We start from the raw sequence: 26,762 nt of genomic DNA, 5'->3' as shown, positions 1-26,762 counted from the left end.
GAGTGACTTGAACTGGGAATAAGCACATATATATGTATATATATATATATATGTATATATATACACACACACATACATATATACGTATATATACATACATACGTACAAAGTAATTTCAAGAGGGATGGGGTGCAAATAACTGAATTAATGTAGACTTCACGTAGAACTCTGCAACTGAGCTATTAGGCTGTGAACTTGAGGGCAGAGACTGTTTTTGTTTTTTGTTGTTGTTGGCTTTTTTGTCTTTATATCTTCAGTGCTTAGTACAGTACCAGATACATAGTAGGTGCTTAATAAATGCTAACTGGTTGACATAGTGAGCTCTGCTTTCATAGGAACACAAAATTCTAGTGTTGAAAAGCATCTCCTTGTTCATTTAATACAACCCATACCTGAAAAGGAATGCCTGTTAGAACATACCTGAAAGCTAGGCATTCAGCCCAACTTTCTGATCCCACGAATGACAAAAATGGCACCCAAAGAGGCTAAGGTTCGCCAAAGGTCACAAAAGTAAATAACAAGAGAGACCAGTTTCAAGTCCAGGTTCTCGGACTTCAGATACAGCTCTCATTCTACTTCCTTGAAGCACCCTATTCAGAAAAGGGGTGGGGAGGATAATTTTGCTATCAAAAAGCCACATTTGAAAAAAGATATCAAGGGATTGATTTTTTTTCCCATATAAACAGGACACAAATATCTTGGCGAGCTCTCAGTGTCCACTTTCATACTTACATCAGCAAACACATTGTCCTACTTTGACCTGAGGGAAAAACAAGTGAACTTGAAATTTGATTGTCATTGATGACCTATTTCTTTCCTTACTGATAGAAAAACATGCTGAGTTTTGTTCCAGTCTTTCAGCAATAATAAGCATGAAATTTAATAAAATTTAAAATGTTACTGAAATGTGTATCTATAGTCATTTTAATGAATTCTGTACAGCTATTTGTTTCATGTGAACATAGCTCCTTTTTCTGTCGTTGTTGCTGTTAATAGAATGGAGGCAACTGCTCCAAAGAGAGGCGAGTTATAAATCCCAATAAAGAAATAAAATGTGAACTGATTTCATACAAATGATGGGAGAGGATACATTTCCCTAGCATAGAATAATCACCATCGGATGATTGGTATTATTCACTGCAGGGTACAAACTAAATTTATTCATGTGCCCAAGATGACTTTCTCAATTTTCTTTTCTTTCAGTGCCTCCTTTATCTCACCATCACTCCAAACATTTCTCTCCTCACCTATGTCCTGCCCAAAAAGCATATATTTTGGTCTATAACCAGGGAAGAACAGGGAAAAGGGAACTGACTAAATGATTATGAAAGCTAGTGTTGCTGGGCCCAGGGACCTGAAATACTGTGCCCTCTCTTCCTTATTTAACTCAGGATTCTCTTTTTTCTGGACCCATCTGGAACCAGATAAAGTCCCTGGGGAGACTAGTCATCTAAGAGAAGGGCCATGCTCTCTCCTCTCTTCTTCAGCTCCTATCCAGAGCCTCAGAGGGAAAAAATTAACCTTAGACTTGGTTGGTCTCTAGGGTCTCCCTAAAAGGGGGGAAGAATGGTTTTCAATATACAATCTGAATCAGGTATAGGACAACTATTTATTTCTTCCATGCAAAAGAAATGCTAAACAAACCCAAAAGACTTTCATAACCATGCATTAACAAAGAGGAAAAAAAAAACAGGATTTATTTTATGACTCCTGTATACCCCTCCCAAAGAGGTATTTCCAAACCTTTTCTCTCCTCCAACAGTTTGATGCCTGCCACATCCAGTTGGTTTTATTTTCTTGAACTCATAAAAGATTGTTGTGGGAGAAGAAATAGATAAGGTACATCCATCTATAGTACAGATTTTGCACTAAACACCTAGCCAACAAAAAGCAATTTTAACAACTGCCCAATCTTTTAGCATAGCTTTCTCAAAGAATTTCATTTAGAAGAGTTCATAAAAAATCTTGATACAGATAAAAATCCCTGGGGACCAACTGTTGGGAATTCCCCTTGGCTGGTACCATTCTCATTACTAATTTTTCAGATTTTATCATGTACTTTGGGACACTTTTCAATCAAACAAAGAGAAAAAAGCATCATCCAAGAATGGAGAACATTTCATAACCCTAAATTATCAAGTCCACGGGGCAGATTCCTCACCTGGAGTCAGTCCCATCTTCCACTCTGCCTCCATATATTGGCACGTTTCCTTTTCTCTATTACTTCAAAAACATCTAGCCCTGAAAAAAAAAAAACTCGATGCATTCTGAGAAAAATCAAGTGAGGGGTGGGAGCTATTATTTCTCATCAACCTCTCCATAAAGGAAGTCATTTAAAACTATTTAACTGACTTACAACATTCCTTTATTTCTCCTGTCAGATTTACCGTCTTGATACTACAGTTTGCTAGTACATTAGAAAGCCTAAGAGTCTCTTGTTGAGACTAAGCAGACACTCCGATACTAAGCCTCTGGTCTCTCTGTTTCTATTTTCTCCTCAAAGTATATTATTAGACAAGTGCATCTTTTAGCATATGAGTCACATAGAACACTTACCAATGTGTTACTGTATAATTTTAATCAGGACCATGTCCTTGGTATTTCCACACTGTCCTTCACCTACATAGTTCCTTTGGTGCAGTTTCTGAGTGTCTTCAAATTGTGAATCTCATCCATTTGCCACAGTTTTGAGTACCTCTGATTATTAATATGAGTCATATTTAATTAGCATAATAGTAACGGACCATTCAGGTTTCTCAAGTGCTTTACAAATAATATCTCATTTGATCCCTATATGCCTTTAAGGTCGCTGCTATTATCTTCTCCATTTACAGGTAAGGAAACTGAGGAAGAGAGAGGTTAATTGACTTGCAAAGTCACACATCTAATAAATGACTGAAACAGGAGTTTACTCCAGCATTCCCAAACTTCAAGTACATTATGCAACCAAACTGCCTTAAAGAACTCTAGTAGCTTCTAAGGGGAATATAGAGAAGGCTAGGGCCTGGGCCTTTCTCTCATGGAAATTCCAAACTAGCAATGAGACGAAGGTCCTACTTCAGACCCCAAGCCTTCCTTCCACTTCATGGTTACAAGTCTACTCTTAAACAAAAAGCATGCTATTTTTCTCAGGATCCAGAGTGTGAACAATTAAAATATTTGGCATTTATTTAGCCCTTGCATGGTCTGGAAAGCAGTGAGTATCTATACTTTAGAGTTTGAGTGGAGGTCTTGTCTTAGAAAAACATCTCATTCTACAGTTAAAGCTCAAAGAGGTCTATCTCCAAATCCCAGACAATACCTATTCCCCCACATTAGACATATTCATATAAGAATGTAGTGGTTAAACCTGCCCAGATGCAGATTTTTCATACCAATCACAACTAAATGATGTAAGAAAGCACTCTGAAAAATAACCTTTAGTCATGTGTCATACACGTTTGTGATAAGAAAAATAAAGTGTCTATTAGAAGGTGCTCGTGAGATATTTGGATTTGGAGAATTTGGTCATGAAAGGTTCAAGAGAGTGAGGAAGCAATTAGAAAAAGTTCTCCCTTGGGTATAACTCAAGGGTGTTTTGCATTTTTTTCCTGGTGAGCTATGGTCAGGCTTAATAAACCATGATTATTTCTCTACATATGAATGTAATATTAAATGAGATTTCTGCTTCCTGCCTCAGTACTTGTAATCAAACATATAAGAACATTCTTATTTCAACAGGGCTTCTTAATTGAAGATTATGTTAATAATTGTTACAAAACACCGTGATATAACAAAGAGAGAACTAGTCTTGGAGTCGGGAAGACCTAGGGTCAATCCCACCTCCTGCTGTGCCTACCTGTTGTCCAGCCTCGGGTGAGGAGATGAGTGGGCACTTGCTTTGATCCTGAGTCTTCCTTGTCCTTCTGTACCTGCCCTTTGAGCGAAGCCTGCTAAGGGCCAACTGCATGACTTCCAGAAGCACAAGCCAACTCCTGTGTCTTCTGCCTGTCTGTTATCCTCAGGACATGCAAAGATCTTCTAGTGGGAAGAGGAACAACGTTCCCTTTGAATTCAATCCTTTCATCTCCTGCTGTTCCTGTCCCTTGAGAGATAAAGGAGAGGAAAATCGGTGGAGAGCAGGACTTCTATCTCTTGCTATGCAGGTTTGACTTCTAGCTCCTGCTGTCCCATCTCTTCCCTAATCTTCAGGCTTCAGAGGTAAGAGGAATAATAAGATAGGGTCTCTCATCAGACCATTCTGTTCATCTCATGCTGCATTGTCTCCTGGCTAATCTCTAGCCTCTTCTGGTAAGAGGAGTGGCACTTTCCAGCCAATGATGAACATTCTCACACTTAGTCATACCATAACAGTGATTCTGAGCAATCACTGTTGCAGGTCATCATGAAAATCCCATTCCCCATCCTCCACTGGCCCAATATTCCTTATTCCCATCCCCCTCAAAACTTTCACTCCAAAGTTCCAACAGAACACCACCCACTCCTTCTTCTGTGCCCACTAGAATGCTTGTTCCATAAGCAACAAAGTTCCCTCCATTCTAAAGATTTTCCTCTTCTACTCTACCCATCTAGCAGTCACTGAAACCTTGCACACTCGTGATGATAACACTATCTCCAGCCACTTTCCAGTATTGTCTATCCTTTTACTCATTCCCCTTGGCTCACTATTTGAGGCAAGGGAATTGGAATACTTCTTGGTCTCCATTGCCACTTGCGGGTTCTCCCATACATCCATCACTCAGTAAATTCTCCTCCTTTGAGATTCATGCTATTCATATCTATGCCCAATCACAATCCAGATACCTTCTGTCTATATATCTCCAGGTCACTCTTCTCCCCAAAATCCCACCTTCATCCCAGGGGACTTCAGCACACATATTGACTCTCCCTTAAATATGTGAATTACTGATTTTCTCATCCTACTCACTTCCCGTGTCCTATCCTTCCACCCTACCTAAGCCACAAAAAAGACGGTCATCCCCTAGATCATTCCATTATCCACAAACGCACACCTCCACAATAAAGATTCTGAAATCCCTTTATCTGATTGGTATCTATTGGAGTTCTACTTCTCCCTCTCTTGAAAAAGCCTACTCTTACTATAACCTCCAATCCCTTGATCCCTTAGTTCTCTCCTAAACTATCTACCTTGCACTATCCACTCTCCTCTTTTCCCCATCTCAACCCCTTGGGGAAAGAGTTTAACTCTGTGCTGCCCTCTTCTTGAGTCCCATTTTTTTTCTCATACTGCAGATTGTGCCCTGCCAAGCTTCAACTTTGGATGACTCCCACCATCTGTTGCCTTTGAGCCCACACACATACTACTGAATGTAGGTGGAGAAAATCATGCAACTGCTCTGACTAGGACCACTATAAATACATGTTATAACACCTCAACTAAATTTTCATTGTCACTAGGTGACCTTTCTACACTTCCTTTATTAACTCACTATCCCACTCTCCACGGCATCTCTTCTCTACCTTTTCATGCATCCTCAAATTTCCCACAGATATCCCTTCCCCCACTTTCTCAACTGACAATATGGTCTGATATTTTACAGAAAAAAAAGGTAAGCTATTCACCAAGGACCCCCTTTTCTCCCTTGTTCATGTTATCTGACTCATATGCCTTCTGCCACAATCTCCCCCTTCACTTCTGTCTCCCACAAAGAGGTGTCCTTACTCCTTACAATGTCCAAAACAAGTAGTTTCTCCCTATCTCCTCTAATAGATTGCCTCCCTCTGTCATTCCCATTCTATCACTTCTCTTTACTCTCTCCCTGTCTACTGGCTTATTCTCTATCTACAAACTATCTACAAACACACTCATGCCTCCTTCATCCTCAAAAAACCCTCACTCGATGCTTCCATCCCCCCATCTATCATCTTATATCTCTTCTGCCTTTTATGACCACACTCCTTGAAAAAGTCACCTATAATGGGTTCCTCCACTTTATCTACTCTCATTCTCCCATTAGCCCCTTGCAATATGACTTCTGACATCATCATTTCACCAAAATTGCTCTGTCCAAAGGCATGAATGATCTCTTAATTGTCAAATTCAATGGTCTTTTCTCAATCCTCATTTTCCTCGATCACTTTCCAACCTTTGACCCTGTTGATTACACCCTTCTCCTTGACACTCCATTCTCTCTAGGTTTTCAGGGTACCACTCTCTCCAAATTCTCCTTCGACCTTCCAGACCACTCTTCAGTCTCCTTTGCTGGACCCTCATCCAGATCAAGCCCACTAACTGTAGTTGTCCCATAAAGGTCAGTCCTGACATCTCTTTTCTTCATCTCCCATGGATGTAATTATCATCTTTATGTTGATGATTCTCAGATCTATCTATTCTGGCCTAACCTCTCTACTGACCTTCAAACTCATACCTCCTGCTGCTTTTCAGACATCTCAAACCGAAAGTCCAAGAAACATCTTAATATCAATACACTCAAAACAGAACTCATTATCTTTCCCCAAAATCCTGCCTCCCTCCTATCTTCCCCATTACTGTTGTAACCAAAACCACCTTCCCAATCCATCAGTCTCTTAACCTGGGTGTCATCCTCAACTCCTCACTATTTCTCACCTCCCAGACACAATCTGTTGCTAAGACCTTTTGATTTCACTTTTGTAGCATCTCTCTAATACACTCATTTCTCTCTTCTGATATTTCTAGCTTTCTGATGCAGGCCCTCATCACCTCACACTTGAACTATTACAATAGTTTACTGGTGGGTGGGTCAGTCTGCTCCATTCTTACTTCACTCCCATTCAATCTCCATTTAGCCATCAAAGTTATTTTCCTAAAACACAGGTCTAATCATGTCACCCAGTAACTCAATCAACTCCAGTGACTTCCTATAGCCTCTAGAATCAAATACAAAATTCTCTGTTTTGTGTTCAAAGTTCTTCTTAACTTATTTCCCTCCCACCTTTCCAGCCTTCCTATACCTTACTTTCCCTCCATGAACTCTTTGATCCAAGAACACTGGCATCCGTGCTATTCCATAAACAAGACCCTCCATCTCTCAGCTCAGAAAATTTTCTCTGGCTGTCCCCATGCCCAAAATCCTACTGCCCTCATCTCTGCTTCCCTGGCTTCCTTTAGATCCCAACTAAAATACCATTTCTATAGGAAAACTTTCACAACCCCGCTCAATCCAGCACTTTCCTTCTTTTAATCATTTCCTATTTTTTTCTGTATATGGCTTGTACCAATGTGTTTGCTTGTTGTCTCCTCATTAGACTGAAAGGTCCTTGAGGTCAGAATTGCCTTTTACTTCTTTTTGTGTCCCCAGCACTTAGTATAATGACTGATACATAGTAGGTGCTTAATAAGTGTTTACCAATTAATTAAAATCCAACCTTGTCTGCTCATTAACTGTGACCTGGTACAAGTTCCTCATTTCCATATGCCTCACATAACTCGTTAAGAGTTCCCCCTCATTCACAGGTTTGGCAGAACCTTTATATAGCATATGTATTCTAACGCTAAATCATAAATATATTTGGGAGGGAGGGTTGTTGGGGTTTTTTGGCTTTTTGGAAGGGGAAAACAGAGCAATTGGGGTTAAGTGATTTGCCCAAGGTCACACAGCTAGTAAGTGTTAAGTGTCTGAGGCTGGATTTGAACTGAGGTCTTCCTGACTCCAGGGCTGGTGCTCTATTTACTGCACCATCTAGCCACCCTTATAAATATATTAGTTTAGAGAAAATGTGAAGCTAGATATCAATCAGTCAGTTGCTTGTGTGCCTAAAGATCATGGATCATAGATTGAGAGCTGGACAGAAACTTAGCAGCCATAAAGTTCAAATCCTTCTCTTAATCCCCCATTTTGTAAGTGAGGAAATCAAAGCCAAAAAGGTTCAGTGACTTCCCAGTAGCCTACAACTAGTAAGTGTCTGAAGTAGGATTTGAATACAGATCCTCCTGACCTCAAGTCCAGTGCCCTCTCGGGAGACTCCTAAAGCTCATATAATGAGCTGATGTTTGTTATGAATGAGTGATAGTATATCATAGTGAAAAGAGAACCCCCTTGGAGTGGAGGAAGACTTGTATTTAAGCCCCTCTCTGACTTATACTGGCAGTTACACCAAATGGGTTACTTAATTACTCAATGCCCAGGCCACTCTCTGCAGTACTGAATCACAGAGAAAGTGCCCATATACATAGGCAGAGGGAATTTCCTCATTCCAGAATTTCCTAACAGGGGTAAAGAACCTGCAGCCTTAAGGCCTCATGTGGCCCTCTGGGTCCTCAAGTGCAGCCCTCTGACTTAGTCAAATTTCACAAGGGGTGGGACACCAGCAGCCTCAAAGCCACATGTGCACACTTGAGGACCTAGAGGGCCACATGTGGCCTCAAGGTCACAGGTCCCTCACCCCCAAGACATAGACCAATGTAATCTCAGGTCTAGTCTCTTCTTCCCTTATCATTCATTTAGGAATGGGAAGTGTAAGCCGTATATAGGGTGATGTTCTCCCTGTTTAGCTCCCCATCTCCTACCTCCTGGTCTTGGTACAAGCTGTCTCTCATCTCTAGCATATTCTTCCTCCTCACCTTTATTTCTTGGAATCGTCTTCCACAAAGGCTCAGCTTGTGTTCTAGCTCCTGTCTCCAAGAGGACTTTGATAATTTTAACAATCTCTTTGCTCCCCGACTCTTAATGATCCCTCCCACACCACTCTCTTGCCCCTTAGGAAATCACTCTGCATTAATTTTGTATTTACTCATCAATGTACATGTTGTACATGTCTACCCCCTCCCTACCCTCATAAGAATGTAAGCTTCTTAGCGGTAAGGCTAGCTCCATTTTTGTCTTTGTAGCCTCAATACCCAGAGGAGGTTCTGAAAATAAAATCAACAGGACCCAGAACATAGTAGTAAGTCAATCAATGAGTATTCTTGAGGACCTACTCTGTATCAGGCACTTTGCTGAGGATTAGGGACACTAAGAAAGGGAAAAAAAAAAACTTAACTAATATGTATGGAATTGAAATTAAATTGGGAGAAACAGAATGGCCTTAGGGACAAGAAGACTGGATTCAAATCTAGCTTCTGACACATACTGGCAGAAGGACCCTGGGATAACTTCTCAGTGGCCTTAAATAACTCTCCCATACTCTAACTTAACAAAGCAGCTGCTGTTCTGCATTAATGGATGGAGTTTCCTTATTGGAAGATCCCTAAAATGATGAAGTCATAGGTGGGGGCAAGAAAGAAAAAAAGAAAATAAATTTAATTACCTGGGCAGAAAAATTCAAGCTGTGCAATTTTGACATGTTTCTAACAGGCAATTTTCAAGCCCATACTCACACACAGATGGAAAAAGAAGCAGGTATTGAATTTCCTTCCCTGTTTCAGGTTAACTAAGGATATGTTTCTTAGATCTTCCTTCCCAAGGTTCCCAGAAGCTTACGCCATAGACATGCATATATTTATTATTCATAATCAAATACAGCAGTACTTTCAGGTCTGGTCTCATGTGTCAACCTGCTGATCTCCACAGAATGGACTAAATTAATGGTATTTTGTATCATCCACACCCTCTTCTCTCTAACCCTGAAGCCCACTGGGAAATGACAACAGGACAGATGGCAAAGAGGTTACGTTTCTATCTAAGATCATGTACAGATTTTTTTTAAAGTCCTGTTTGCTCTCTGTGGCATCTACAGATCTCTTCCTCTCACCAATACCTCAAATTATTTCCATGGGGTACGCACTCCCCCAATGCTTAATCACAATAGCTGGGGTACTGACCCACTGCGGAAGACAATAGAGCTCACATTTCTGTGGACAATATTTGATATAGTTGCATACACAGCACACTGGTGTCTTACTCTGCCTGTCATGGAAAAAAAGATGAAAGATGTTATTGCAGCCTATTCACTGAAGTGTACATAGTATTAAGGTTACCAGGAAACTGCTCCAAATAGCTTTGTTTTTATGCAAATGGAGAGTTTGGCTCTCCAATCCATAGTGCACTAAGAAGTACAAATTAAATTGACAGTTCCACTAGCAAATATACCCATTGTCTGTTTTTGGCACTTAATCATTAGTTAATTCAAGGGAACAATTGACCTGATTTTTTCTCCAGTTAGTAAAATTCCCTGGGGGTAGGGCCTTTATCTTAAGTTTCTTTGGAACACCTCAGGATTCTGAGTATATAGAGGGGACACAAAAAGGGAGGGATCATACATCTAGATCTTAAGGGTCCCCTAAGCCAACTCCCCTGCTTTGCATGTGAGGAAACAAAACACAGGAGTACTCCCAAAGTCACACTGGTGACAAGTGGCAAAGCCTAGATTCTCCCTCCAGTTCTTGATCTCCAAATCCAGTTCCTTTTCCAATGAACCATGCTTTAGAATGATCATCAGTCTTCTATTAGCTATAGAAATGATGGAACGTTGAAATCTTCCAACCAAATGGTGTCAAACTCATATAGGAATGGAGGACCACTAAATCATACCCAAGGAGCCTCCTGGGCCACATATTTCACTTAGAAAACCACATAATAATATCCCCTAAGTTTTATTGTATTTTATTGTGTTAAATATTTCCCTATTACATTTTAATCTGATTCGGCAGCTGCACTAGGGAGTGTCATGGGGGCACATGCGGGCAGGAGGCCACGTGTTTGACACATCTGTTCTAACCAATTCCCTAGAAGTGGAGTGCTAAATCAAGGTCACCTGAGCTCATAGCAGTAGATTGACATGACAACTAAGTGTCTGAGCAGTCAACACAAAGATTTCTAAAGTCGTAGACGAAAATAATTTCAGCATACCAATTAGAGTTCTAATTTTTTCTAAAGAATACATGGAGTCTATCAAGTCTGTCCCAAATATTCCTTTCCTAGAATATGCTTAAAGAACCAAAAATAGAGCAGGGCCTCTGAGTTTTGCCCTATGGTGAGGAAAGTAGAGGACAAGGATGGTATGTGATTCCTCCTTTGCCTGGCCTTGGGCTAAGATGGCCTCATCCCACAGGTACTTCTGTCTCTCTTTCTGTCTCTATCTGCATCTGTCTATGTCTGTCTGTCTGTCTGGCTCCGGCTCTCTCTGTCTCTTTGTGTGTGTGTGTGTGTGTGTGTGTGTGTGTGCCTCTGTGTCTATCTCTTTCTCTGTGTGTTTCTCTGTGTCTCTGTCTCTGTCTGTCTGTCTGTCTGTCTGTCTGTCTGTCTCTCTCTCTCTCTCACACACACACACACACACACACACAGGAAAGGGGGGAGAGGGGGTGCAGTTTCCAAAGTTCAGTTGTTCCCAACCACAAACACACTCCAGGAAAACCCCTACCACAACCCCAAATACTATCATTGGCTGCAGTTACAGAAATTGTTCCTTACAACTCTAGGTGCTATAACAAAGTGCTTTAAAAATCAATCTTTGTTTACTTTCCTCACTATCCCCTATTAATGTGGGTCAATATCATCAGTCCCATATTTGAGGACGAAGACCCAGAGGAATAGAAAGTAAGCCTTCCCAACACAAAAGAACACCTTAAACCTGAGAGTCTGTTTCCTGGCTGATTCTATAAGGACATGATAGTTGGATATGCAAAAATAGCTTCTGATCTTGTCTCAGCCTATCAAGGGGCATTGTGCACAGCCAAAGGCCATTACAAGGCTCTCTTTAATATTTTAGCAAAGGTTTCCATTGAACGACTGTTTAATTAACTTCTGGTGCTTGTGCATGCTTGTCATGCGACACCACCCCTGTTACTAACAAACGAGTCAAAGCTTTCAAAATGCCCAGGGAAAATTAGGAGAAAGAAGAAAGAAAGGGAAAACCCAGTGTTGAAATATTAGATCCCTCTATGTCAGACGAAGGTGACATAAGAAAGGTCTTCTATGCTGTTTTTCCTGGGGAGACAAGAAGGAAAAATAAGACTGAATTAGCAAAGTGAAAAATCAGGGTCTCTGGAATGAGCAGCCTTCAGAAAGACGAGTGTGAAAATGTATTTGCCAACCCCTTGGTGAAAACTTTGTGCCCTAGACCAGCCCTGGCTGATAAAATCTAGCACAACGAAACCCTAGTATATAGTCAGGAGTCCCTCAGGACCGGCTTGCTCCAACCTCTGCCCTCCTTAGCTGCCTGCTAAAAGTCTTCAGCTCACATGGGTGAATCACTAAAATGACTGAAAATTGCCAAAATAACCTCCAAGAAACAGATGGCTGTGAGGGCTCCTGTCCAGATTGCCAGAAACCCCATATGCATGCCAATCTGTGTTCCAGGACACACCATTATCCTTTAAATTATATTTTCCCTCCTTCTGCCATGTATGTTTTACCATAATTACAAGGCTCCATTTTTTTCCAGTGATCAAGAAAAATCACAATCCCTCAGCCATGAACCTATAAATAGAAACATGCTACACAATCCCCAAACACATCAGGCCCCAAAGTCTTCACTCAAAACTTCACCAAACCCTTTTGAGGTCCTGATAAGTGGGCCTGAATGAATCCTTTTCATGTGTGTAGGAGGATGTTGATTTTTTTTTCCATTTCTGCTGTGGTATAAGCTTTCCTAGTCTCTTAAAAGCACCTCAGTATTTAGAGGGCAGGGCTCCCTGTTCTCTTTCCAGCTGGACTACAAATCACACACATCAGTAGTCTCAGAAAATAAATTGATCACCTTAGAGTTTTCTGAGCTGGGATGACAGGCAGAAAGCAGGCAGACTTTCTAATTCAGCTCAATATCTGGTCTTTCCAACTCACACAGCCTTGGCATTCACTTGCAATTAACTAACTCCTGATATGTCACAACCATTATGACAATATATTTTCCTCTGTCTGGAAGGAAAGCTGGACTTTGTATGGCGAATAAAAATGGAAACACAAGAGTAGCAGAAAGAACACAAGACTTGACGTTAGAAGACACAGGTTCAATTCTCAGGTGTGAGATTGACTATCTCTCTGTGTCCATGGACAACAAACTTAATCTTTCTGAACCTCACTTTCACTTATCTTTAAAATGGGATTAATAAGACTGTATTACCTGCTTTACAGGGTTGTTGTGATAGAACTTCATAATCTCTAAAGCAATAGATAAAAAGTGAGCTGTTGCACATTACTGTTGCTGTAAATATTAATAATAATAACTCTATAATAATCATAATAGCTAGCCTAGCATCTATGTAGTGCTTTAAGGTTTAAAGAGCCCTAAATAAATGTTATCTCATCTGATCTTCACAACAATCCTAGGAGACAAGTGCTACTATCATCTGCATTTCACAGATGAGGAAGTTGAGGCAGACAAAAGTCAGGTGATTTGCTCAGGGTCACACAAATAGTAAGTACCTGAGGTCACATTTGAACTCAGGTCTTCCTGACTCCAGGTCTAGCTTTCTATCCATTGCACCAGCTAGCTGAGAGACAGTGTGATATAATTGATAGAGATCCACTCTCAGAGTTAAGAAATTCAAGTTCTGTCTGGTACTTATTAAAAGTGTGACCTTATACAAGTCACTTAACCTGTCAGTGCAGTAGGCAACTCTTTAAGACTTTAAGTTGCAGAATAGATTCCAATATGTATGATCAGTTCAAGGGGTTTCCTTACTAAGAGTTCAATGAAATTACAGGTCTAGACCCTCTTCCACCCCCCAAAAAAAGGGGAGAAGCTATAAATAAAAATTCATAGGGCAGACTGGGGGAAGGAATAATCAGTCTGTTTGCCATCTTGGGGTGGGGGATAGGAGAGAGATGGGGAGGAAATTTGGAACTCAAAATCTTGTGGAAATGAATGTTGAAAACTAAAAATAAATAAATAAATTATGAAAAAAAATTCCTGCTAAACTTGTTGGGACAATGGGTTCTCTCACTGGAAGTTCTCCCATGCTAGTAATATTACCAGATCCAGGGGAAAATATATGTAAATTACATAGATCCCATGAAGGTCCTACTAAATGACTTTGCTGTAGTATGGAGGGGACACTGGCTTCTCCAAAGCCACCCCAGTGAAATATCAAGTCTGGAGGAATTATCAAGGTAAAAAGGCTTCAGATTTGTATGGGGCCAATGTTGGATGATGTGTCTGTTGATCAAGAGCCAAGAGAGCTAGGTTCAGAGATGTAAATCATAGGGTGTGCTTCAGGGTGATCAAATGTTTTCATTCGCATAAATTCTTCAAGTTGCTATAATCAGTTGTAAAAAATTTGTGATCTATGTCAGTGGATAAAGGGATTGTACCAACAAATCACAGACCTTCCACGTATTAATAGCAAATAACTAGCACTCATAAAAACTTTGTTTTATAAAGCATTTTACATATTTTACCTCATATGGTTCTCACAACAACCCTTCGAGGTGGGTGCTTTTGTTATTTCCATTCTATAGATGAGGAAACTTAGGCAGTGAGAAGTGACTCATACAGGGTTTCAACAAGCTACTAAGCATTTAAAACTGGATTCGAACTTAGGTCTTCCTGGTTTCAGGTCCAGCATTGGATCTACTATAGCACCTAACTGCCTTAAGTATTGAAGCAATAATTATGATGATAATAATGAGGAGAAGAGGAAAAGGGAAAGGGCAGTGTAACATGGTAGATATAATCAGAAAGACTGCTATGCAAGTCTTGCTTTCTCATCGCTGGGACCCTTGGCAAATCACTGATCTACCCAACAGACCCCGGGAGCTCTCTTAGACTGTAAATTATGTAGAAGTCACTGATATGCATTAGCAGAGGGGTTTTCCTTAAAGTGAGTCACCTATAAAAATGAAATCACAGTTTCATTCAAAAAAAAAGGAGAGAAGGGGGGAGGAGTGGGAGACAAAGGAGTAAGAAGAAATAAAGGCCCACAAAAAAAGAAGATGACTTTGAAGAATGGTTTTTACCAAAAATATCTATTAATTTTCAGCAACCAAGTTCAAAATCAAGAAAACTATGATATTTACCAGTGCTGAAACAACTTTTATTAGTTCAGCAAGAACTTAACTTTCTCTTCTCTGGTTTTCTAGTGGTTTTTATTTCTATTTAGCATATGATTACAGCCCTTCTATTGACATGTAGGCCTTACAGAATGACATGGATCAATCATATGGTTACCTTTGCGCTAACTGAACCCTAGGACTGGAATGTACATTCTCCTTACCTCTTTCTCTTGAAACCCATGATTTTCTTCAAGACTGGTCAAGTGCCACTTTCTCCAAGCGACCTTTCCTGAATTGCCTCCAGATACTATTGCCCCCACCCTCTCCAAATTCCCTTATATTCATTATACATGTATATATAGATATAGTTATGATTCTATATTATGTATTTATATAATTATATATCTTATATATTTACTTACAAATATATATGGATGAGTAATATACTTACATATTCATATCATCTCATTCATTGGAAGGCAAGCTCCCTGAAGGGAGAGACCCTTTCACTTTTGTCTTTGAATTCCCTGGCCATAGTAAGTTCTTAATAAATGCTTATTGATTGATTGGCTGGCTGATTGATTGATTGGCAAGTGACCAAAAATTCACAAGAATGTGCATGCAGAATCTCAAAGTCTACACTGTGGAGAGAAAAGTTTCACACACTGTTCAAAACTATACCTCAGCTTTCCCATAGGCCATTATCTAAACAAGGGCTCTGAACCTCCCATCTTCACAAACAAAAAGGGAGTTTCCTCACCTCTTTGTTCCATTTCCTTGGGTTTAGTAACTTACATATCATTAATTCACCTGAGATATTTGAAAAGAAGCATCCACAATGTTCATAAGATCAAAATAATAATAATTGTAACTTCTACACCTAGGATTTCGTGGTTGTAGAAAAATATCTTTGATTCTCTTGGAAATTCCAAAGTAACTCATTTAGCTGAACTTCTGCAGCTGAGGTCCTTGAAGTTCAATCATCAATTAAAAATAACCAGTATGCAAGTACTTTAATTAGATTTTAATTATTAAAGTATGGGATGGATGTTGATTGAAGTCATAACTACTTTGGACACAATTTCCTGCCTGCAGCTAGTTGGATGCCTGAGAGACTGAGAATGAGAAAAAGGGAGCCAACATCATGTACTAGACCATGATGGTACCTTAGCCAGCAGCTCCAGGGATTAAGATTTGATAACAGCAATGGGAGGGAGCAGCCAGGCTTAGTGGGGTGTGTTCAGGCTTGCCTCTGTGTACATGATCCCATGTCAGTATTTTCTATTTAGTGCAGTAAATCAGCATTAAAAATCTGCAATGAATGACAATAACTAATGCATAGATAATTCCTGTCTGCATGCACTACCAAGCTCTCGATGCTTAATGAACCCTAAATGAATGTCCTACTCAGATTTTCTATGCAAACTCTAGCATTTCTGAAAAAAATTCTCTTTTTCTATAAAACAAAAATTTTCATGACAGAAGAAGTGAGGGTAAATGTTCATGTTGTATTTAGGGAGCATTTTTCTTTCAACATTTGTCTTCTCTCTCCTACAAAATGTTCCCTTTGGAATTAATGACACTCGGCAATTTAAAAAAAACACACAGTGTAGAGAATACCATCCAATTAAAGTAGCTAACAATAATGATCTCGGGAAGAATGATGCTAGAATTGATATTTTCAATATTTATGCCTTTGACCAAAACTCAAAGGGGAAAGACAGATTCAGTGTATAGTTTTCTTTTCTTTCATTATTTTTGTACTACTGGGGTGGGGAACCTGCAACTTCTAGGCCATATATGATCTTCTAGGTACTTGGGTAAGGCCTTTAACTCAAGTCTGAGTTTTACAGAACAAATCCTTTTATTAAGGGGTTTTGTTCTGTGAAGTTTGGATTCCATCAAAGGGCCACACTTTAGGACACAGAGGGTCACATGTGGCCTCGAGGCCCCAGGTTCCACACTGCTGTGCTAGATCCATATCTGCACTGGATTAGGAAATTATCAGTGAAAAAAACATACTCTATTAATGCCAAACTGCATCTGTTCTGAGATTTATAATTTAACAGATTTGCCTGGGTCAACGATGAAAGTTTAGTGACTTTCAAAAGGTGACACTGCCAGTGTATGTTAGAAACACGGTTTGTATCCAGACCTTCCTGCCACTGATGACCAAATCCCCATCCTCTATGCCAGTTGACATAGAATTGGCTTTGAAATATAATTTGGAGGGGCAGCTAGACGGCACAGTGAATAAAGCACTGGCTCTGGAGTCAGGAGGACCTGAGTTCAAATCCAGCCTCATACACATTAACACTTACTAGCCAGGTGACCTTGGGCAAGTCACTTATCCACAATCATTCTGCCTTCCCCCTCCAAAAAGATATATATATGTATATATATATATATATATATATATATATATATATATATACACACACACACATGTATACATATATATACACACACATATACATATATATGATTTGAAATACTAAAGAATATTTATACTTTTTCTTTTGGGAGGGTGATTTTGCTTATTTTCCTGTCAATTTTCTGAAATTATAAAGCATCAAAAGACATTTGTAGCCCACATCTTATCATTTTTTTCCCATTCTTACAGTCACTCAAAAAAAAATAACTCTTATATACCTATCATAAGCAGAGTACTGTGTTGGACATTATGGGAAGACAAACAACCCCTGTTCTCATACAGATTACAATTTGCTAGAGAATATGATACCAACCCAAGTAACTATGAAACAAAATAACCTTTAAATGTATAAGAAAGAATTTTTTTTTCAATGCTATGTGAGGTCTGAAATGGGAGGGACCTTCCCTAAGGGGTAAAGGGATGCTTCCATGGAAGAGATGGTATTTGAATTAGACTTTAAATTCTAGGCTACTTAGTATTTCCCACAGTAGGGAAGAAGGGAGGGAAGAGAATTCTCCATAAAAGGAAATAATGAAAATGAAGGTATAAAAGCTGCAGGGTTTACGATAAATAAAGGTGACAGTTAGTAGTCCAATTGGGCTAGAATGTAGAGTACCCAGAGGGGAATAGTGTGTAATAAGATCCCAAAAGTCAAGTGGTCCTGGCTTGTAGAGGGCTGGAAATGCTAAGTTGGGTTTAATCTTCATTTGATACACTATAGGGAATCACTGAAGTTTGGGCATAGAGTAGCATGGTCTGATCTGTGCATAAGGAAAATAAAAAAGATTACTTTCCAAACTCTGATCAATGCAATAAGCAATCAAGAATTCAGAACAATGCTGATGAGGACATATTCCTCACCTCTTGGCACAGAGCTGATGTACTTTAAAGGTACAGGACAAGACATTTTCAGATGCAGGCAATGTGAAAATGTATCTTGCTTGACTATGTTTTTTAGAAGGGCGGGTTTCTTTGGATGAGGAAGATGGACAAGTAGGGCTAGTGATAACAGAACTAAGAGAAGAAAGTATGAAATACAAGATTTTTAAAAGACACAGAGGAGAGGCAGCATACCAGTAGACACAGTAGACAGAGATTTCATCTCAAAGTCAATAAGCCCTGCATCTGAGTGCCACTTCTGATGTAACACTCACTGTGATACCCAGAGAACATTCTTTAACCTGAGTTCCCTAAGCTTTCCTTTGAAAATTCCCAAAGGCAGCTAGGTGGTGCAGTGAATAGAATACCAGCCCTGGAGTCAGGAAGACCTGAGTTCAAATTTGGCTTTCAGACACTTAACGTTTACTAGCTGTGTGACCTTGGGCAAGTCACTTAACCCCAAATGCCCTGCCTTCTCCCCTGCAAAAAAAAAAATCTTAAAAAAAAGAATATGAAAATTCCCAAAGAACATGCATTTTTAATGGAGTTTCTTCACCAGGAAAGGTCTCTATCTCCTGTGGTTCTCAAGGTCTGGGGATTCATAGTGTCTATGAGATCAAAACTATAACAACACTGACATTTTCATGACTTATGTGGCAAATACCACTAGATGTAACCCACATAGACAACAGCTCTTTGTGGTATCCTCAATGTGTAAAAGTACAGCTAAAACCAAACACTTTGAGAACTGCTGCTCTACCCCAAGGAAATCACAGAAGTCTCCATTACTGAAGCTATCCCTCCTCCAAAGAGAACAGAAGGAAGTTCAGAAGGGGCACAGACTAGTAGGGTAACTTTGTTGCCATTGCCTTAAATTTAACATAGTTGTTGTTGTTGTTATTGATGATGATGATGATGATGGAGATGGTGATGATGATGATGATGATGATGATGATGATGATGATGGAGATGGTGATGATGATGTTGTGGAAGCTAGGTGTCAGGAAGATTTATCTTCCTGAGATCAAATTTGACCTCAGACACTTACTGGATGTGTGACTTTGGACAAGTCACTTAACCCTGTTTGTCTTAGTTTCCTCATCTGTAAAATGAGCTGGAGAAGGAAATGCCAAACCACTCCAGTATCTTTGCCAAGAAAATCCCAAAGAACCAGACATGACTAAAATGATTGAACAATAAAAACACTCTACACTTTAACATACAATCCTCTTTCTGATCATCTTTGTATAATGAAATGTTAATATTTACTGTTCAGGTCATATGAAAAAAAAAGAAAACAGCTATCAAAAGTAATGAAGAATGGATTAAAAGAGAGGAGAAAGCAGAGACTTGAAACCTGATTCAAAGATCATTGTAATTATCTACATGGATCATTTCTGAATTGGTGGCAGAGAAAATAGAGTAGAAAGGATGGATAAGACACATTTTGAACATGGAATTGATGGGACTTGAAGATATTAGATACAGCAACTTGAAAGGGGGAGCGGGGATCAAATATAACACCAAAATTATAGAAACATGAGGTTGAATTAATTCTGATAGCATAGATGAAAATATAGGGAAGTCAGAAGAAATTTGGGGACAAAGTAAATTTGAAATTAAAAATATTAAGTTTAAGATTCTATTAACTAGGTGCAGCCAGGTAGCACAGAGAGTAAGAGCACCGGCTCCACTGTTGGGATGACTTGTGGATCGAATCCAGGCTCAGGCACTTAGCACCCACCCAGAAACATCTGGCCATGTAACCTTGAACAAGTTACTTAGCCCCAATTGCTTTAAAAAAAAAAGATTCTATTAACTAATCAAGATGGAAATGTTCTATAGGAATTCAGAGATGCTGGTCTGGAGGTCAAAGCCAGAAGTATAGATTTGGAAAATATCATCCAAGAGGGGGTAGTTCATACCCTGGAAATGAAAGCTATTGTTAAGCAAGAGTAGATAAAAAGAAATGGCCTGAGGCATAGCATTTAGAAATATCACCATAAAAGGGTTGAGAAAATAAAGAGAAACCCTAAAAGAGGCAAAGACAAAGGAAGAACAGATGATGGAGTGTGAAAAAGGAGAAGAAATTCAGAAGGACAGTCTATTTAACAGGGTCAAAAAATACAAAAAGAGTCAAGGAAGATGAAGAGGAAGAAAAGGCCATTGTATTTTCTATAGGGCCATCACTGCTAATCTTTGAGAGAACTGGTTAAGTGAATTAGGAGGAAGAAGAATCAAACTACAAGGTGTTAAGAAGCAAATGGATGATGAGAAAAGTGAAAGTATTAAGAATAAGCAATTCAAAAAATGAAAACAAAAATAATTGGGTAGACAATGTTTCTATAAAAGGATTAAGTGAAAGCTTTATGAAGATTGGAAAAACCTGAGCTTGTCTGTGGAGATAAATATTTTCTATTTTGTGTGTGTACAATGTGATCTTATTGGTATAGAGTGTCAAAGTCAAATAGAAACAAGGGCCCCAAGACTTTACATAAAGATCTCTTGCAGGCTACATATTGACTTAGAAAACCACATTTTAACATTAACTATGTTCTATTACAATTTTTATTTTGTTAAATATTTCCCAGTTATATTTTAATCTAATTTGGGCTACATGCCTCTATATGTTCAACACTTCCAGGGTAGTAAATTCCCAGTACAATGTTACAGATGAGCAATTTGTAATTTTAGTTAAGAGTTGCCTGGGACAATCGAAGGTGAAGAGAATAGTACATGGTCACATAGGAAACATGTGCCAGAGACAGGACTTGAATTGATATCTCCTTTACTACAAGACAAAGTCTTCAATCTATACTATGTTGCCTCTCACTTTCAGATGACAAAATAATCAAATGTCATAACGTTGTTGTTTTGTTGTCTTTCATTCTTTTTTTTTGGCGTTTGTGTTTATATTGAAGTTAATTTTTTAAATTTATTTTTAGTTTCCAACATTCATTTCACAAGATTTTGAGTTACAAATTTTCTCCCCATCTTTCCCTACTCCCCACCCCAACATAAAAAGCATACTAAATACTCCTTCCCCCAATCTGTTCTCTCTTATGTCCTCCCTCATCCCCTCTCTAACTTTCTAGTAGGACAAGATGAATTTCTATACCCCAGTGCCTGTATATCTTATTTCCCAGTTGCATGTAAAAAACATTCTTTTAGAATTTGTTTTTAAACCTTTGATTTCCATTCTTTCCATTCTTCCCTCCTCACCCACCCCCACTGGGAAGATAAGCAATTCAATATAGGTTGTACATGTGTAGTTACGCAAAACATTTCCATAGTAGTTATATTGTGAAAGACTAACTATGTTTCCCTCCATCCTATCCTTCCCCCAACTTATTCTATTTTCTACTTTGACCCTGTTCCTTTTCAAAAGGTTGCTTCTAACTATCCTCTGCCCCAATCTGCCCTACCTTCTATCATCCCCCCTCTTATCCCCTTCCCCCCTACTTTCCTGTAGGGTAAGATACCGAAATGAGTATGTATATTATCCCCTCCTTAAGCCAAATTCAATGAGAGTGAGGTTGACCCATTCCCTTTCACCTTCCTGCTCTTCCCCTCCATTGTAAGTTTACTCTTGCCTCTTTTATGTGAGATAATTTACCCTATTCTGTCTCTCCCTTTTCTCCTTCTCTCATCATATTCCTCTCTCACCTATTAATTTTATTTTTTAGATAACATCCCTTCCTATTCAACTCATCCTGTGCCCTCTGCCTATGTATATATGTACATATATGTACACACAAATATGTATTGATACACACATACATTCTCCTATACATATATATGTGTATATATACATATATATTCCCTTCAATTATCCTTATACTAAGAAAAGTCTCATGAGTTACAACTATCTTTTTTCCATGTAGGAATGTAAATAGTTCAACTTTGATAAGTTCCTTATGATTTCTCTTTCCTGTTTACCTTCTCATGCTTCTCTTGCTTCTTGTATTTGAAAGTCAAATTTTCTGTTCAGCTCTGGTTTTTCCATCAAGAATACTTGAAAGTGCTCTATTTGATTGAATGGCCATATTTTCTTCTGAAAAATGATACTCAGTTTTGCTGGGTAGGTGATTCTTGGTTATAATCCTAGCTCCTTTGACTTCCACAATATCATATTTCAAACCCTTTGATCCCTTAATGTAGAAGCTGCTAGATCTTGTGTTATCCTGGTTATGTTTCCACAATACTCAAATTGTTTCCTCCTTACAGCTTGTAATATTTTCTCCTTGACTTGGAAACTCTGGAACTTGGCTTCATGATATTCCTAGGAGTTTTCTTTTTGGGATCTTTTCCAAGAGGCAATCAGTGAATTCTTTTATTTTCTACTTTGCCCTCTGGTTCTAGAATATCAGGGAAATTTTCCTTTAGAATTTCTTGAGGGATTATTTCTAGGCTTTGTTTTTTGATTGTGGCTTTCAGGTAGTCCAATAATTTCTAAATGATCTCTCCTGGATCTATTTTCCAGGTGAGTGTTTTTTCCAATGAGATATTTCACATTGCCTTCTATTTTTTCATTTGTTTGGATCTGTTTTTATAGTATCTTGATTTCTCATAAAATCATTAGCTTCCATTTGCTCCAATCTAATTTTGAAGGAATTATTTTCTTCATTGAGTTTTGAAATTCCTTTTCTATCTGGCAAATTTGGCTTTTTAAGGCATTCTTCTCCTCATTGGCTTTTGTGGCCTCTTTTGCTGTTTAAGTTAGTCTATTTTTAAGGTGTTATTATTTTCTTTAGTACTTTTGGGTCTCCTTTAGCAGGCTGTTGACTTGCTTTTCAATATTTTCTGGCATCATTCTCATTTCTCTTCCCAATTTATCCTCTATTTCTCTTACTTGATTTTCAAAATCCTTCTTGAGCTCTTCCATGGCCTGTAATCAATTCATATTTTTCTAGGAAGCTTTTGATGCAGGAGTTTTGACTTCATTGACTTATTCTGGTTCCATGTTTTGATCCTTTTTGTCCCCAAAAAAGGATTATATGGTCTAATTGTGCTTCCTTTGCTTGCTAATCTTGCCAGCTTACTACATGACTTTTGAGCTCTTTGGCATGGTAGAACTCTGCTTTCAGAGTGGAGAGAGAGGTATGTCCCAAATCACTGGAGTTTTCGCAAATGTTGTCAGAGGTCTGAGGGGGTGTGCCCTCCCTACAGTCACCACAGGTTTCTGGCAGACTGGCCACACACCCCCGAACCACCACCCAAGACAGTGACCCAGATCCAAGTAGGTCAAAGCAAGAGTGATTAACCTATGAATAGTTGCTTGGTCTCCCTACAATCTGCAGGCCAGGAGCTCCAGGGACAGCCATGGGGCAGTCACTGCAGCCGTCACACCTCTGCCACCTTTCACCATGGGAGAAAGGCCAGACCATGCTCTTCTGTCACCCAGTTCCAACAGAGTTCCCCACTGACTTTTTACTTTCTCTTTGTCATTTATGGGTTTAGAACTCTGGAAACCACCACAGCTGCTGGTGATTCATTCTCTTGAAGTCTGCTCCAGCCAGTCTGGGCTGCTGACTGGTCAGGGCCACCCTGGTTCTCAGACTGCATGGCTCAAGTGGGACTGTGCTCAGGTTGGTGAGATAGACCCTTCCTACTGGCCTTCCAGGCTGCCTTCAGCGGGACATTTGTTTCTCTCTGTCACTTTGTGGTTTCTGTAGCTCTAAAATTTGTTTGAATCATATTTACAAGTATTGGAGGTGGTTGGAGGGGGAGCTCACACCAAGTTCCTGCCTCTACTCTGCCATTTTGGCTCTGTCCTTTTGTCCTTCATTCTTGAAAAGGACCATGACATCAGGAAGGTGATGCCATGACTTGCAAGGTAAACTTTATAAACCTTAAAAGAATAAAAATTATTCTCCCATCCAAAAAAAGCAGAATTCCCATAAGTCAATTTAAAATTTCATTTCACCTTTTTCAGTACCTTGATTCCCTGAAAAATTATGACTAAGATAATATATAGGCACAGACTTCAGAGGTTAGATATTGCAAAAATTTGTGATTAAATAGTCCTACCCAAGAGAAAAGAAAGTTATATAGGCAGTCTTCCCAAAAATTATACATGAGACCACTCCCCCAACCATGCAAAGGGGCCAAAGATCCCAATATTATAAACTTTAAAACATTTCTTAAAGGCATAAAGCACTCAGAGATAGGAGAAAAGATGAATAAATATTGATGTCCAACATCTCGGTAACAATTGACAGGATGGCTGACATGTGACATAGGAATTGACTCATTTCTCTTTCTGGGTCATCTTTGTATTTTCTTGTAAACATAGAATCAGGAAAAGATTAATGTCTATGCCCCGCTTTTCCTCTATAGTTCTAGCAACACACAACACAAACGTCTGGGACCAAAAACAAAGATTCTACAATGAGTCATCAAACATCTTCTCTCTTTCATTTGGCTTCCAAAAAGGATTTTACAGGCATGCAGGTCCACCTGGCAGCCATAAGCATCAAGCTTATTTGGATGAAGGAAGAATTTGAAATTCTTAGAAAGAATTAAAAATTAGAAATCCTGTGAAAGAAGTTTGAGGAAAAGAAACTCAAATAAGCAAATAGTCCATACATAGATTGTAGATAAGTGAATGAAGAAATGAATGAATGAACCATTTCCTACGTAGCCCTTCCCACATCAGAAAAAAAATTCTACAAATAAGCCATTAATCACAGATGCTAGACCTAATTGCATGATAACTTTTCCTTAGAAGACAAAACTGTTCAAGAGATCAGAGAGTTTACCTCCTATGGTTTCCTACTCTTCCAACTTAAAAAGCAGTAAAAAAGGAACTGTTAAGCCCAGCACGCAAGGTCTCCTTTATTCAATGCTTCCCTGGAGGGTTTCCTCTGGAGCCAACTATCCTGAAGTTCCTCCTTCTCTCTTCTCCACCCCTGACCACTTTCAACATCTCTAGTCCCTGCCCCAGAACAGTTCAAAAAGCATAAAAATGGAATATTACTTTGACAACTCCATCATAGGATTAGACATTTTCACCGAAAGCATATAGGCAATTCATGAGAAATAAATACTATATACAAACTAGATATAAACTGTTAGTTTGTGTTATAGAATTACAATGTATTACAAATAACTAAAATAATCAATATAAAAACAGCATTTTGCGATAGTCATTACAGTAAAAATGTGGAAGCCTTCCCATTGATATAATGTGTATAATCATATCATAATAAAGAACATAAACTACTATAATATATAATGACAGTGTCATACACCATTAACATACATAATTATAATATAATACAGAGGAGTGTGGTGGAGTGGACAAAGAGAATCAGCAGCATTTGGGTTTAAGCCCTATTTCATATATACCCTGCCAGGGAAAGTGACAACTGCACAGCTCCTGAGATTTCCCTTAGGTCCTTCTCCTTACAGAGCAGGTCTCAAATCTGCATTGACAAAAGAAACTGCTCACCTTCATAGTAATCCATCCATTAATCAAAGAACAAGTATTTACTCAGTACCAGTATGTGCCAAGTATTGGGGATACAGTAATGCAGTGGTTCTCCAAATGGGTTTGGGGTTCTGCAGGTACCTAAGGCTCTTTCAGGGGGACCCCAAGGTCAAAATAATTTTCATAATAAAAAATATGCTTTAATTTCAAACATGCTAAATATGAATAGATATAAACAAAAGGTTTTGAGGGGGTTATGCAATGGTTTTAATGGAATAATTCATATATGTGTAGATATATATATACATACATATATATGTAATTTTAATGGAACATTGTATATATATATACACACATATCCACACACATAACACACATACATATATACATATATGTTTCTCTCTAAATGCATAAGGACATATACATATATATAGGTATATATCAGTATGCCTTCTTGGATCTTTGCTCATTTAGTCTTCTTAGCTTTTTATACCTGATGATGCCAAATCCTTTTAATGGCATTACATAATGGTTATAACTGCAAATGGACAAACTTCCACCTCTAATCTACAATATGTGTATATAAACACACATATACATACATATATAATACATATATATATGTATAGACCTGAGGGAAAGATATACACATACATTTATACATAGACTTGTTTATATGCATATATATGCATATAAACCTAAGAGAAGGTCTAGATATATCTATGGAAGGAAGGAAGGAAGGAAGGAAGGAAGGAAGGAAGGAAGGAAGGAAGGAAAGAAGGAAGGAAGGAAGGAAGGAAGATTAGATAGATAGATAGATAGATAGATAGATAGATAGATAGATAGATAGATAGATATGGGTATATGCACATTCCCTTGAGTCCAGACATTAATATGTGTTTATGAACAGAAATCTATTATGTACCAGGTACTGTGTAAGTGCTGGAAATACAAAGAAAGGTAAAAAAAAAAAAATGGTCCTTACTCTCAAAGAAGTTCACTGGGAATTGTTTTCTGAGCCAGAAGGAAGAATGTTGCAGACTAGCAGAAAGTCCATCTCACAGAGTTAGTTGGAAGACCAAGACTAGGGATGAAGTGCAGTTTTATAGGATTTGGTGTTGGAAGAGACTGCAGAGGTCTTCTA

The 26,762-nt window shown here is 38.8% G+C and overlaps 1 long non-coding RNA gene across 1 annotated transcript; it reads right to left on the bottom strand.

Moving 5' to 3' along the window:
• Positions 1 to 1,596: 1,596 nt before the first annotated feature.
• LOC138174266 (uncharacterized) lies at positions 1,597 to 15,543 on the bottom strand. Its single transcript, XR_011171655.1, has 3 exons — positions 15,325 to 15,543; positions 3,839 to 4,084; positions 1,597 to 2,241 (listed from the first exon to the last, which is right to left on the bottom strand). It is a non-coding gene; the product is annotated as an uncharacterized lncRNA (long non-coding RNA).
• Between the last annotated feature and the right edge of the window lie 11,219 nt (positions 15,544 to 26,762).

Source organism: Petaurus breviceps, unplaced genomic scaffold (assembly GCF_028583685.1).
Source record: "Petaurus breviceps papuanus isolate PSGF00001 unplaced genomic scaffold, PetGlider_PUasm1.0 688, whole genome shotgun sequence".
Lineage (NCBI taxonomy): Eukaryota > Metazoa > Chordata > Mammalia > Diprotodontia > Petauridae > Petaurus > Petaurus breviceps.
This window is presented reverse-complemented; position numbering and strand designations above follow the sequence as displayed.